At 37.8% G+C, this 14,164-nt stretch overlaps 1 pseudogene; it reads right to left on the reverse strand.

Annotated features, from left to right (window-relative positions):
* Window positions 1-651: 651 nt before the first annotated feature.
* Window positions 652-1,288, reverse strand: LOC103542857 (S-adenosylmethionine decarboxylase proenzyme-like; annotated as a pseudogene).
* Window positions 1,289-14,164: the final 12,876 nt, after the last annotated feature.

Consider the following 14,164-nt stretch of genomic DNA (forward strand, 5'->3'; position numbering starts at 1 on the left):
CAGTTGTGTTTTGCGATCTTTTTCTCCCAGTCAGTGTCTTGCCTCTTCATTAATTTAACAGTATCTTTCATATAGAGGTTTTTTAAATTTTAATTTAATTTGTGTGTGTGTGTGTAAGAAAAGCATTAATTGCTCTTGCAAAAATAACATCTACATGAAGTAGGAATTGGTTTCAATAATGTTGGTGGAGAATATATTCTAGAAAGTGGAGGTGACAGGATTCAAAGTTCTGGCAGCAATTTAATAGAACAATCCCAGATGGTTAGGCTAAGACAACACCTAATGAGAACAAAAACCTTGTCTGTGATGAATTTTGAACAATACCTAGAGAGACATTACACTGTACTTAAACCAAATGGAATTGTTTTCACAAGTGTTGTAAAGTTTCACAGAGTAAAAGGACTTTTCTACATGAATATCAATTTCACAGCAAGTGGCATAGAATACCTAAACACAGAAGAGAAAATTCATGCAAGATATCTAATTATTTGATATAATAATGCATATAACTCACAATGATTACACTATGATTATATATAGGGATTTTTGCAGCTACAAGGTGATGATTATGGAAAGCATAGCCCCCATTATCAACATCTAGAAAGTAGCCACGATCATCTTCTATGTGTGTTTTTTCTTCGTTTATCTTTATCAACTCAGCTGTTGTTGCTGCTTCTTAAAAAAACTGGTCAAAACAAAGTTGTAATCACAGAACATAGCACTCTGGTGACTAAGATGTTTAAAATCTTCAATATTCATGGGTGAAGAAAACAATGTGTGACATTTAAACTCTGATCTACAAACAGGGTGATCATGAGTTTTCCTGGCTTGAAGACTCCCACAACTGTCCTAATCAGGATATTATAGGAGTTCTGACAGATGTTTGTTTCAACGTTACCATAAAATAATTCTGGTTCTGGAGTGATGCGGATATTCCAATAAGTTCCCTCTGACTTGATTCCATTCATCAGATAACCAGAAAGATTGTATAATGTGGTAACATTGACAAAACTTAGTGTCAGGTCACAAATTCCACTCTTATGAGTGACATCCTTTGTAGTAACACCATCTTTCATGCACAAGTGGTCTGTAACTACTGGGTCAAGCTCATTCACAAGAATTTCCAGGGTATGATCTCAACTGTCTATCTGGGAAATTCAGACTATACAAGTACCAGCAGTCAAAATTTATACATCCCATACTATGTGCTGCCCCTTTAGTGAAAATTGAATCAAGGAATTTCATCCTGGAAATTCTGGTGTGGGTACCCTTGGTGAGAAGTCTTCATTAAATTCTTGTAAGAGCAAAAGAAGCTTTGAATTGAGTCAAATTCACTGTAATCCCTAGCGAGCTTTAGGGGAGCGTGTGCTTTCAGTGAGAGGATGGCATCACATCTTTAAAATGGGATTTCTCTTGGAGACAAACTCGTTACTCTCATTGAGTATATAAGCTCCCTATTTGTCAGTTTTTGTCACATATATGATTGAATATTGCATATCCTTTAAAAATATGTCTCACTCAGATCTTGGGATGGTGCGAAAATCCCCAGATACTTGGCTTGTACTGGGATGCTACCTGGAGAACCAAACCTCTAGCCATTTCTCGGTCCCTTTAAAAAATGGCCAGGCAGTTTTCATCACTGTGAGACTAGCAAACAATTAACAACCACAGAAAATCAGCTACACAAAATCTCTTCTCCTGATGCCACCACTTTAGCTGCATATTCTTCTATGTGTGCTACTAAATACCAGGTTCTTTTTATTTTGCTAAAATTTTACATTAACTTTTAAAAAAGGATTAATTTCATTTTTCCAAATTTTTTTGTTTTATTTTTTGAGAGGGAACAAAAGTTGAACCTGAGTCTGTTGGAAATAGAAGCAGATAGAGTTTGGTTTCTTGTAGCCCACTGTTTCCCCATTAGAGAGTGAAGAGAGTGCTAGCTAATTTTGCAGCCATACAGTGTAAGCCTAATTATTATAAATAAAGGCCAACTTCTCTGGTTCTCTTTATTTGTTGTTTGTTTTGTTCATATCATGTTTTTGGTGTTTTATCAGAATTCATCACCATATCCATGGTCGTGTAGATATCTTCCTGTTCTTCTAAAATTTTTTTCTATAATTTTGTTTTGTGTTTTTATTTTGCATTTTGGATTTAGGTTTATAATTTTAGGTTAATTGGTGGGTAATTTGTAAGATGTATGTCTGGATTTATTTTCTTTCTTCCTTCCTTCCTTGTTCATGGATGTCCATTTTTTTCCAGTACCATATGTCGTAAAGTCTATACTTTCTCCATTTAAATACCACTGTGCCGTTGTCAAACATCAATTGGCTATATTTGTGTGGGTCTACTTCTGGGATTTCTATTCCATCCCATTAATCAACTTCTCTATCCCTACACCAATACTGGACTCTTTGCATTACTATAGTCTTATAGCAAGTCTTGAAATTGGGTGATGTGAGTCTTGCATATTGCTCTTCAGTATTATGTTGGTTAGTCTAGCTCTTTGGCGTTTCCATATGGATTTTAGGATACATTTCTCAATATCAGCAAATAACTTTCTGGGAATTTGACGGGGATTTTGATGGATCTTACAAGTCAAGCTGGAATAACTGACATCTTAACAATACGTTTTCAAAACCATGAACACAGAATCTCTCCCAATATATTTAGAACTTATTTGATTTCTTGTATCAGAGCTTTGTAGTATTTCTCCTACAGAGCCTGTACATATATTTTTAAATTTTAATGTGTTAAGGACACTTAACATGACGTCTACCCTCTTAACAGATTTTTAAGTGCACAACACAGTATTATTATCTATAGGTATGATGTGAGGCAGATCTCTAGAAGTTGCTCATCTTGCATAATTGAGATTTTATACATGTTGATTAGTAACTCCCCATTTCTCCCTCGTCTGACCCCCTGGTAACCACAATTCTATTCTTCCATGAGTTTGACTATTTTAAATATCTCACATAAAGTGTAATCATGAGTATTTGTCCTTCTGTGAGTGGCTGATTTCATAAGGTTCTCCAGTTTCATACATGTTGTTGCATATTGCAGGAGTTCCTTCTTTTTAAGGTTAAATAATATTGCATTTGTAAATATACCACACTTTTCTGGATTCATCTCTTCAATGGACATTTAGGTGTTTCCACATTTTGGCTACTGTGAATAGTGCTGCAATGAACATAGGAATGCTAATATCTCCTCAACATCCTGTTTTCAATTCTTTTGGATAAATACCCAGAAGCGAGATTGCTGGATCACATGTTAGTTCTATTTTTAATTTTTTGAGGAACTTCCATACTGTTTTCCATAGCTGCTGCACCATTTTGCATTCCTACCAACAATATCCAGGGTTCCAATGTCTCCACAACCTCATCAATATTTGTCCTTTGCGGGTTTTTTTTTTTTAATAATAAACATCCTAACAGGTGTGAGGTGATATCTCATTGTGGTTTTGATTTGCATTTCATTGATAATCAGTGAGTCTTGACGTTTTCCCCCATAGATCCTGTACATATTTTGTTAGATTTATGCCTATGCATTTCTTTGTTAGTTTCTATTTTAAATCATATTACTTAAAACTTTAAATTCCAGTTGTTTACTGGTAGTAGATAAAAAAGTGATTAACTTTTTAAATATTGACTCTGGAACTTAAAATATTGTTATACCTGCATATTACCTACAGGTGGTTTTTTATACAATCTTTGTGCCTTTCTACACAGAAAATATGTAATATGTGCATACAGAGAGTTCTATTTCTACCTTTATAATCTCTCTACCTTTAATTTATCTTTTCTCATTATGGTAGCTAGGACTTATAGTACATAATACATTGCATAGGAATAGAGAGAGAGGAAATTCTTGCTTATTTCCAAACTTGGGAGGAAATTTTCCAGTCTCTCAGCATTAAGTATTATGTTAGTTTTAAGTTTTTAGTAGATGCTTATTATGAAGTTGAGGAATGTTCCCTCTGTTCCTAGTTTGTTGAGAGTTATTGATAGAGTTGGATTTTGTCAAATGCTTTCTCTGCATCAGTTGTTAGGAAAATGTCATATTTTTTTCTTTCTTTAGACTGTTGATATGGTGGATTATATTGAATGATTTGCCATCGTGAACTCAGTTTTCCATAACCGAAATAAATGCCAACTGATCATGGTGTCTAATACTTTCTTTCCAATATTTTATTTAATTTGCATATATTTTGAAGAATTTTTCATCTATGTTCATGAAAGACATTGGTCTGTATTTTTATTTTGTGGGAGTTAATTTTTTTTATTGAGATATAATTGATGCATAACAATTTGTGAATTTAAGATGCACAACATGTTGATTTGATATGTATATACTGCAACATGATCGTGTTGTGCAATTATTTGTTTTAGTGGTGGGAACAATTAAGATCTAGTCTCTTAGCAACTTTAATGTTTATAATAGAAATTTGTCGTGCATAATCACGGCACTGTGTATTAGATCTCAAGGACTTATCTATCTACTAGTTGCAGGTATGTACCCTTAAACAACATCTCTCCCATTCCCCAGACCCTGGTAACCAACATTACACTGTGTTTTTTTGAGTACAGGTTTTTTATTATATTCCACATATAAGGGATATCATACAGCATTTGTCTTTCTCTGTCTAACTTATCTCACTTTGAATAATTTCCTCAAGGTCCATCCATATGTCACAAATGGCAGGATTTCCTTTTATCTCATGGCTGGATAGTATTCCATTGTATATGCATATCTCACATCTTCTTTATCTATTCATCTCTAGATGGACACTTTGTTTCTATATCTTGGCTATTGTGAATAATGCTGTAATGAACATGGGGGTGCATATATCTCTTCAATAACCTGTTTTTATGTCTTTTGGATATATTCTCAGAAGTGGGATTGCTGTATCATATGGTAATTCTCTTTAAAATTTTTTGAGGAATCTCCATACTGTTCACCATACTGGCTGAACCAGATTACAATCCTACCAACAGTGAACAAGTGTTCCCTTTTCTCCACATCCTCACCAACATGTTGTGCAACTTTTCGTGTGACTGTTGGTCATTTTGATATCTTCTTTGGGAAAATGTCTATTTAGTTTCTCTGCTCATTTTCTAACCAGATTGCATTTTTTATTGTTGTTGTTATTGAGTTGTATGAGTTCTTTATAAAGTTTGGATATTAACTCCTTATTTGATACATGGTTTGCAAATATTCTCTCCTGTTTGTAGGTAATTGTTTCTTTGCAGTGCAGAAGGCTTCAAGTCTGATGTAGTATCCCTGATTGATTTTTTTCTTGTTATGTTTTTGGTGTCATATCCAAAATCATTCCCAAGACCCATGTCAAGGAGCTTCTTCCCTATGGTTTCTTCTAGGAGTTTTACAGTATCAGTTCTTACATTTAAGTCTATGATCCATTTAGAGCTAGTTTTTGTGAGTGGTATAAGACAGGGGTCCAATTTCATTTTTCTTCCTGCAGTAATCCACTTTTCCCAGCACCATGTGTTGAAGAGACAGTGCTTTCCCCATTGGATGGTCTTGGCTTCCTTATCAAATATTAGTTGACTCTATACGTGAGTTTAATTCTTGGCTAGTTATTCTGTTCCAGTGGTCTGTGTGTCTATTTTCATGCTGGTGCCATAAAGTTTTAATTATTCTGCCTTTGGTAGGAGAGCTTGAACTAAGGCAGTGTGATGATTCCAGTTGTGTTCTTCTTTCCCTTGATTGCTTTGACTACTTGGGAATTTTATGGTTCTATACAAATTTTAGGACTGTGTTTTTCCATTTCCATGAAAAATTCCATTAGAATTTTGAGAGGGATTATGTTGAATCTATAGATGGTTTGGGGCAGCATGGGCATTTAAACAAGATTAACTCTGCCAATCCATGAACATGGGATGTCCTTCCACTTGTTTATGTCCTTTCTGATTTTTTCATCAAAGACTTGTAGATTTCATGGTACAGATCTTCCACATCCTTGGTTAAATTTATTCCTAGGTATTTTATTTTTTTTGATGCTATTATAAATGGGATAGTTTTCTTTCTTTATTTTTAAGCTGTTTCATTTGTTAGTGTATATAAAAGCAACTACTTTCTGTGTATTGATTTTCTATCCTGAAAATTTACTGAATTTATTCATTAGATCCAAGAGTTTTTTAGTTGAGTCTTTGGGATTTTCTACATATAAGATCATATCATCTGCAAATAACAACTTTACTTCTTCCTTTCCAGTCTGGATGTCTTTTACTTCTTTGTCTTGCCTGATTGCTCTAGTTATGACTGGCAGTACTATGTTGGAAAAAAGTGGTGACAGCAGGCACCCTTGTCTTGTTCTTGATCTTAAAGGAAAAGCTTACCCTTTTTCTCCATTGACTATAATGTTAGCTGTGGGTTTGTCATATATGGCCTTTAATTATATTGAGGTACGTTCCTTCTACAGCCAATCTATTGAGGGTTTTTACCACGAAAGGATGTTGTATTTTGTCAAAAGCTTTCCTGCATCTCTTGATGTTGATGTGTACTTTTGTGTGTTTCACTTTTCTGATTAGTTTCTTTTCATTTTGGCTTGAAGAACTACTTTCAGCATTCCATGCAAGGAAGATAGTGTTGTTGATCTCCCTCATCTTTTGTTTGCCTGAGAGAGCCTTTATTTCTCCTTCATATCTGTAGGAGAAATTTGCCAGATAAAGTAGTATTTCCTGGAAATTTTTATCTTTCAACCCTTTGAATATGTCATTGCATTTTCCTCTGGTCTGTAGGGTTTCTGCTGAGAAATCCACTGATAGCTTGATGGGGGTTTCTTTGTATGGGACTCTCTTCCTTGGTGCCTTTAAGATTCTTTCTTTATCATTGCTCTTTGACAGTTTCAATATAATGTGTGTTGAAGAGGTCTTTTAGCATTGGCATAATAGGGTGTTCTATTAGCTTCATGGACATCCATATCCAAGTCCTTCCCCTGGTTTGGGTAGGTCTCAGATACCATTTATTTAAATAAACTCTCTGCTCTCTTCTCTTTCTGGTACCCTGATTATTCCAATATTTCTTTTTTTATGATTTCCACAGCTCATGTAGGCTTTCTTTGCTCTTTTAAAATCTTCGTTCTTTCTTCTCTTGTAACTGCATTATTCCAAAATTCCTATCTTCAAAGTGACTTATTCTTTCTTCCCTCTGGTCTGCTCTGCATGAATTCTTCAGGTCCAGAATTCGTTTGGTTCTTTTTTGTAATATCAATTTCTTGATAAAGAACTACATTTTTTCACATATTTTACTCATGATTCCATGAATTGTGTTTCTGAATTTTTTCTAACTTGCTGAATTTCTTCATACCAGCTATTTTTAATTCTTTATCATTTACAGTGCTATATTCCATGCTTTTTAACTGATTTAGAGAAAACATTTGACAAAATCCAAAACTTGGTTGCTAGTGAATTATCATTTTGCAAGCTGGTGATGCCATATTTCCTTGAATTTTCCTATTCTTTGTAGTTGTGTTGGTGCTTTTGTTTTTCAAGTAGCAGACATCACTTTAACTCTTTGTTCATTGTGTTCAGCAGATGTGGTGTTATAGTCTATGGTATTGTTATTATCTCCATAGTTCCTCTGTGTTTGTGAAAGTGTGCCTGCCCCATTCTTATTGCTCTCTCTTGTGGTTGAATTTTTTAGCTTTTATTTCTTCTCTGGTTCTTACAACTTACCAGGCTGGCTATTGTTTCCCAGAAGGTGATGCTATAGTTCAAGTTTGTGGTTTCTTCCTTGTCCAGAGACTATAGCTTGTTTTCTGAGTGTGCTCCATGTCTATCCAAGCTTGCTCTCATAGATGCATTCTAGAGTGCACACAGTGAGTTGGCAGCAGAATGGGGGTGAGATATGGGTTTAGCATTTGGTGTATTGGGTGTGGCCATGGACACTATGGGGAAATCCTGGGGGTGGTACTCCCAAAGGCTTGTGGGTGGATATCCTGCTGAGTGCAATTCCTTTAACACCCTTTGAAATTCTTATCTGCCTCTTTCCCAATATCCTCCCTTCCCCAGTGGAGAGCTCCCACCTTAGTACTCCGTGTGCTGGTGGAGGGGAAAGGGTTTCTCCAGCTGTGTTTTGCCCAGCTGGGGTAGCCAGGCACTAACACATTGCTTTCCTTTTCTCTGTGGGAAATGTTGCCTACATCAGGTAAATCAGCTCTGTTCAGTGTTTTCTTGAGGGAGGGGTGGTGCCTGCAAATTTTGTCTTACCGCCTCCACTGTGACCAAAGTTGTATTTTTCTTTCTGGACTTCTGCAAGTTATCTTGTACATGAGTGCCTGTCACAGTCAACTTTTACCTGATTTTTACCTGACAGTTGAGAGAGGAGTCCAGGCGGTTTCACTGTCTCCACCAGTTAGTTCTACAGCCCATATGGAAGTTTTTCTGTCTCTTACTGGCTGCACTGGTGGGTAAGACTCTTTTTGGGTCCCTTGGATTAAACTGCTAGGTCCCAAAACACCCATCAAGGCACTTTTGTTCCGGTATGGATATCTAATTTGTTGATTTACAAGGGGGATATAACTGAGTAATGTCTTTCACTGCCATATTGGTGACAACACTCTGGTAATTTCTTTAATTAGGTTTGGTATTAGAGTAATGGTTACCTCAATAAGCAAGTTAGGAAATGCCTCATATGTTTCTATTTAGTGGAAATATTTTTGATATTTGGTAATAATTCTTTCTTTTACATTTATTTTTCTGTGGTAAGAATAATTGACATGAGATCTATCTTCTTAACAAACTTTAAGTGTATACTACATTATTATCAAGTATGGGTGCAATATTGTACAGTGGGTCTCTAGAGTTTATTCACTTGCTGAACTGAAACTATGCCAGTTGATTAATAACTCCTCACTTCTCCTTCCCCCAAGCCCCTGATAACAATCATTCTGGTCTTTGATTATACAAATTTGACTCTTTTAGATACCTTATGTAATTGGCATCATGCAGTATTTATCTTTTTGTATTTGGTTTATTTCACTCAGCATAATGTCCACAGTGTCCATTTGTGTTGTTGCATATTGTAGAATTTCCTTTTTTTTTGGTGAGGAAGATTGTCCCTGAACTAATATCCATGAAAATCTTCCTCCATTTTGCATGTGGGATGCCACAACAACATGGCTTGATGAGTGGTGTGTAGGTCCGCACCTGGGATCTGAACCTGCAAACTGTGGGCTGCCAAAGTGGAGTACGTGAACTTAACACTATGCCCCCAGGTTGGTCCCTAATTTGCTTATTTTTAGGGGTAAATAGTATTCCATTGTATGCATATGTCACATTTTATTAATCTATTAATCAGTCGATGGAAATTAAGGTTGTTTCCACATTTTAGCTAATGTGACTAGTGCTGCAGTGAACATGAAAGTGCAGACACCTCTTTGACATCCTGATTTCAATTCTTTCTCATTTTGTTAATGTGGTATATTACATTGATTGACTTTCTGATGTTGAAGCATTCCTGTGTTCCTGCTATAAATCCCACTTGATCATGGTGTATGATCTTTTTAAGGTATTGCTGTATTCGGTTTGCCAATATTTTGTTGAGGATTTTTGCATCTATATTCATCCGTGATATTGGCCTGTACTTTTCCTTCTTTGTGTTGTCCTTGTCTGGTTTGGGGATCAGCATGATGTTGGCTTCATAGAATGTGTTAGGAAGTGCTCCATCTTCCTCAATTTTCTGGAATACTCTGAGAAGGATAGGTATTAAATCTTCTTTGAATGTTTGGTAGAATTCTCCAGAGAAGCTGTCTGGTCCTGGGCTTTTATTTTGGGGGAGGTTTTTGATTGCTGTTTCAATCTCTTGACTTGTGATTGGTATACTCAGATGCTCTATTTCTTCCTGATTCAGTTTTGGGAGGTTGTAAGAGTCTAAGAATTTATCCATTTCTTCTAGATTGTCCTGTTTGTTGGCATATAGTTTTTCATACTATTCTCTTATGATCTTTTGTATTTCAGTGGTATCCATTATGATTCCTCCTCTTTCATTTCTAACTTTATTTATTTGAGTCTTCTCTCTTTTTTTGTTAGTGAGCCAGCTAAGGGTTTGTCAAGTTTGTTTATTTTGTCAAAGAACCAGCTCTTTGTTTCATTGATCCTTTCTGCTGTCTTTTTTGTTTCGATTTCATTTATTTCTGCTCTATTTTTTGTTATTTCCCTCCTTCTACTGACTTTGAGCTTGGTTTGTTCTTCCTTTCTAATTCTGTTAGGTGTCGTTTTAGATTGCTTATCTGAGACTTTTCTTGTTTATTGAGGTGCACCTGTATTGTGATGAATTTCCCTCTTAGGATCACTTTTTCTGCATCCCAAACGAGTTGGTATGGTGTGCTTTGATTTTCATTTGTCTCCAGATAATATTTCTCCTTTAATTTCTTCCATGATCCACTGGTCATTCAGTAGCATGTTGACTAATCTCCACGTCTTTGTCCCTTTCCAAGCTTCATTCTCATAATTGATTTCTAGTTTCATAGCATTATGGTCAGAAAAGATGATTGATATTATTTCAACCCTCTTAAAGTTGTTGAGGCTTGCTTTGTTTCCAAACATCAGCCTGATGAGGGTTCTTTTGTAGGTTATTTTCTTATGCCTTGCTGTCGCTAATGTTTTCTCTTTGTCATTGACTTTTGCAAGCTTCACTACTCTATGCCTGGGCATTGGTCTTTTTACATTGATAAAGTTTGGAGATCTGTTAGCTTCTGTAACATGGACTTCCAGCTCTCTCCCCAGGTTTGGGAAGTCCTCAGCTATTATTTCCTTGAACAAGCTTTCTGCCCCATTCTCCTTCTCTCTCTGGGATACCTATAATCCTTATGTTGCATTTCCTAATTGAGTCAGATATTTCTTGGAGAGTTTCTTCAGATCTTTTTACTTTTAGTTCTCTGTCCTCTATCTGAAGCATTTCTATATTCCTATCCTCCAAATTCCTAATTCTCTACTCCATATTATCAGCCCTACTGTTCAGGGAGTCCAGAGTTTTCTTAATCTCCTCTCTTGTATTTTTCATCTCCAACATTTCTGATTGGTTCTTCTTTATAGTATCAATCTCTTTTGTGATGTAGCTCCTGAACTCATTGAGTTGTCTATCTGTATCCTCTTTTAATTCATTGAGTTGTTTAATGATAGCTATTTTGAATTCTTTGTCATTTAGGTTATAGATTTCTGCATTTTGGGGATTGTTTTCTGGGTACTTGTCATTTTCCTTCTGTTCTGGAGATTTAATACATTTTTTAATAGTGCTTTATGGTGTGTATTTGTGCCTCCACATAGAGATAGAGTTTGGTTACAGCTTTGGCTTGCTGCCACTGGGGCAGAGGGGGTAGCAGCTGTGCAATCTACATAAACTAGGATCCCTGTCAGCTATTCCTGACTGAGGCTGGGCCCCTCCTTGGGATCACAGTGGCCCTGTGAAGTCTCCCATCAGCTGTGGAACACAAGGGAGCTTCAGGTTGCTGGTTCCTGCTCTCTCAGACCCACCTAGACATGCCCCCTCCCTAGGGTCTGCAGTGATGTTATGGGCTTTTGCAGCAGCTGGGAGCTGTTTCACATAGACTTGCAGCTTTACCACCATCTAGTCCTGCAGGATTTCACTTGCCCACTCTGGGCCACAGCAGAGCTATGGGCATTTAATGTAGTCGGTGGTTAGTTCACCTGGCCATGCCACTTCTGCTTAGGTCTCCCAGCCTTTGTGTTTGGTGGGCAGGGCCTCTCCACTAGGGCCAACCAGAGACTTTTCCTGTGGCTATTGTGGGACAATAGACTTTCCCCCTAGACCAAGGAACAGTCATACTGGGGCTCTTGATTGTCACAGCCTACTTGTGCAGTCCCACTGGATCTCACTTGCCCCCTCGGGGATGCAGCAGGGCTGTTGATGTTTAATGCAGCCAGCATGTAGCTCAACCAGCTTAGCCACTTCTGCCCCAAGGCCTCCCAGCCTTTCTGTTTGGTGGGCAGGGCCTCACCACTAGGACCAACCAGAGACTTTCCCTGCGGCCACTGTGGGACCATGGACTTTACCCCTGGACCAGGGAGCAGTCACGTTAAGGTTCTGGATTGTCACATCCCACTCACGTGGTCCTGCTGCATCTCACTTGCCCACTTGGGGCAGGAGCAGGGCTGTGGCTGTTTAATGCAGCTGGCAGGTAGCTCACTTGGCCAAGCCACTTCTGCCCCAAGGCTTCCCAGCATTTGTCTTTGGTGAGCAGGGCCTCTCCACTACAGCTGACCAGAGACTTTCCCTGTGGCCACTGTGGGACTGTGGATTTTCCCACTGGACTAAGGAGCAATCATGGGGGGCTTAGGGCTGTAGTCACCTGTTTCCGAGGTCATGATGCTGATGCACATGCCCACCCTTGGTGCCATGGCAGTGCTATGAGCATGTCAGCTGGGAAAGAGTCACTCGCAGGTACTAGGCTGTCTGGGGGCAGGAGAGTTTTCACCTATCTCCACCTCCTCCCCCACCTTCCAATGTATACCAGTGTGGGTCTCTCAGGGGTCCTGAGGTGCTGTGTGAGTAACCTCCATTTATCTATGAATGTCCAATTAATTGTAGTTCAAAGCAGGAGAAACAAAGAAAACTGCTCACTCTGCCATGTTGCTAACATCACTCCTCCTGACTTCAATTCTTTAGCATAGGTACGCAGAAGTGGATGGTGTATGATTGGTGGATCATATGGTAGTTTTATACTTAATCTTTTGAGGAGCCTCCATACTGTTTTCCATAGTGGCTTCACCATTTTGCATTCCTCCCAGTAGTGTTCAAGGGTTCCAACTTCTCCACATCCTGTCAACACTTGTTGTCTTTTTTTTTTTTTTGATAATAGCCATCCTGACAGGTGTGAGGTGATATCTCATTGTGGTTTTGATTTATATTTCCCTGATGATTAGTAACAATGAGCACTTTTTATGTATGTGTTTGTCATTTGTACGTCTTCTCTACATAAATATCTAATCAAATTTTAGTCCATCTTTTTATCAAGTTGCTAGTTTATTTGTTGTTGAGTTACATAAGTGCATTAGATATTTTGGAGATTAACCTCTAATGAGATGTATGGTTTGCAAATATTTTACCACATTCTGTAGGTTATATTTTCACTCTTTGATTGTTTCCTTTCCTATGCAGAAGCTTATTGATTCGATGTAATCCCACTTGTTTATTTTACTTTTTGTTGCATATGCTTGTCGATGAAAACAATCCATAACCAATCTATAAATGAAAATTTGGGAGAGTTTATTCTGAGCTGAAATCTGAGGACCATGGCCCAGGGCCTTTCTTCCCAAAGGAAGAAAGGGCACCGATGAAGTGGGGTGCACAGAGTGGTTATATGCCCCCAAACAGGGTGTTTCACATATGATTGAAATGTCCCTCCCACGATAGTCACAAGATTGCCCTGTTGGCACAGCGCTTGATGGACACAGCACGTAGTGGGTCTGCTATCTTGGTGAGCATAGCAGGAGGCAAGTCTATTGTCTCGAGGTGGGCGGTCACAGGTGAGTGCAGCAATCAGTTTCTAGCCTAAGGAAAGATGCTTAATCCTTAAGGAGACGCCAACGTTGGGAGGGGGAGGGAAGTTGCACCTTTATCTCAAAGGCCTTTTGCTCTTGCCATAGGGAATCTCTAAAGCAGATATACAATGCATGCTCAACAGCCACTGTCAGGCCCTTTTGGAAAGAGAAGGTCTGGCTGAATTAGGTTTATACCAAATGGCTTCCTCATATTCTCCAACATATCCTATTGCTTGCCATTTTTATTTGTCATGCTTTTGGTGTCATATCCATGAAATCATTGCCAAGACCAATGCCATTAATATTTTCCTTATGTTCCCTATGTTTTCTTCTAGGAGTTTTTACAGTTTTGGGTCTTCCATTTAAGTCTTTAATCCATTTTGAGTTTACTTTTGTGTGTGGTATATGATGTGTCAAATTTCATTATGTTTACGTGTGTATCTAGTTTTCCCAAGACCATTTGTCGTAACACTACCCTTTTCCCATTGTGTATTCTTGGCACTCTTGTCAAATATCACTTGATGATATATGCATGGATCTCCTTCGGGGCTTTCTATTCTCTTCCATTGGACTATATGCCTGTCTTTATGCCAGTATCATACTGTCTTGATTACAGTAGCTTCATAATATATTTTGAAATC

The sequence above is a fragment of the Equus przewalskii genome, chromosome X (genome assembly GCF_037783145.1).
Source record: "Equus przewalskii isolate Varuska chromosome X, EquPr2, whole genome shotgun sequence".
In the NCBI taxonomy this organism is placed as follows: Eukaryota; Metazoa; Chordata; class Mammalia; order Perissodactyla; family Equidae; genus Equus; species Equus przewalskii.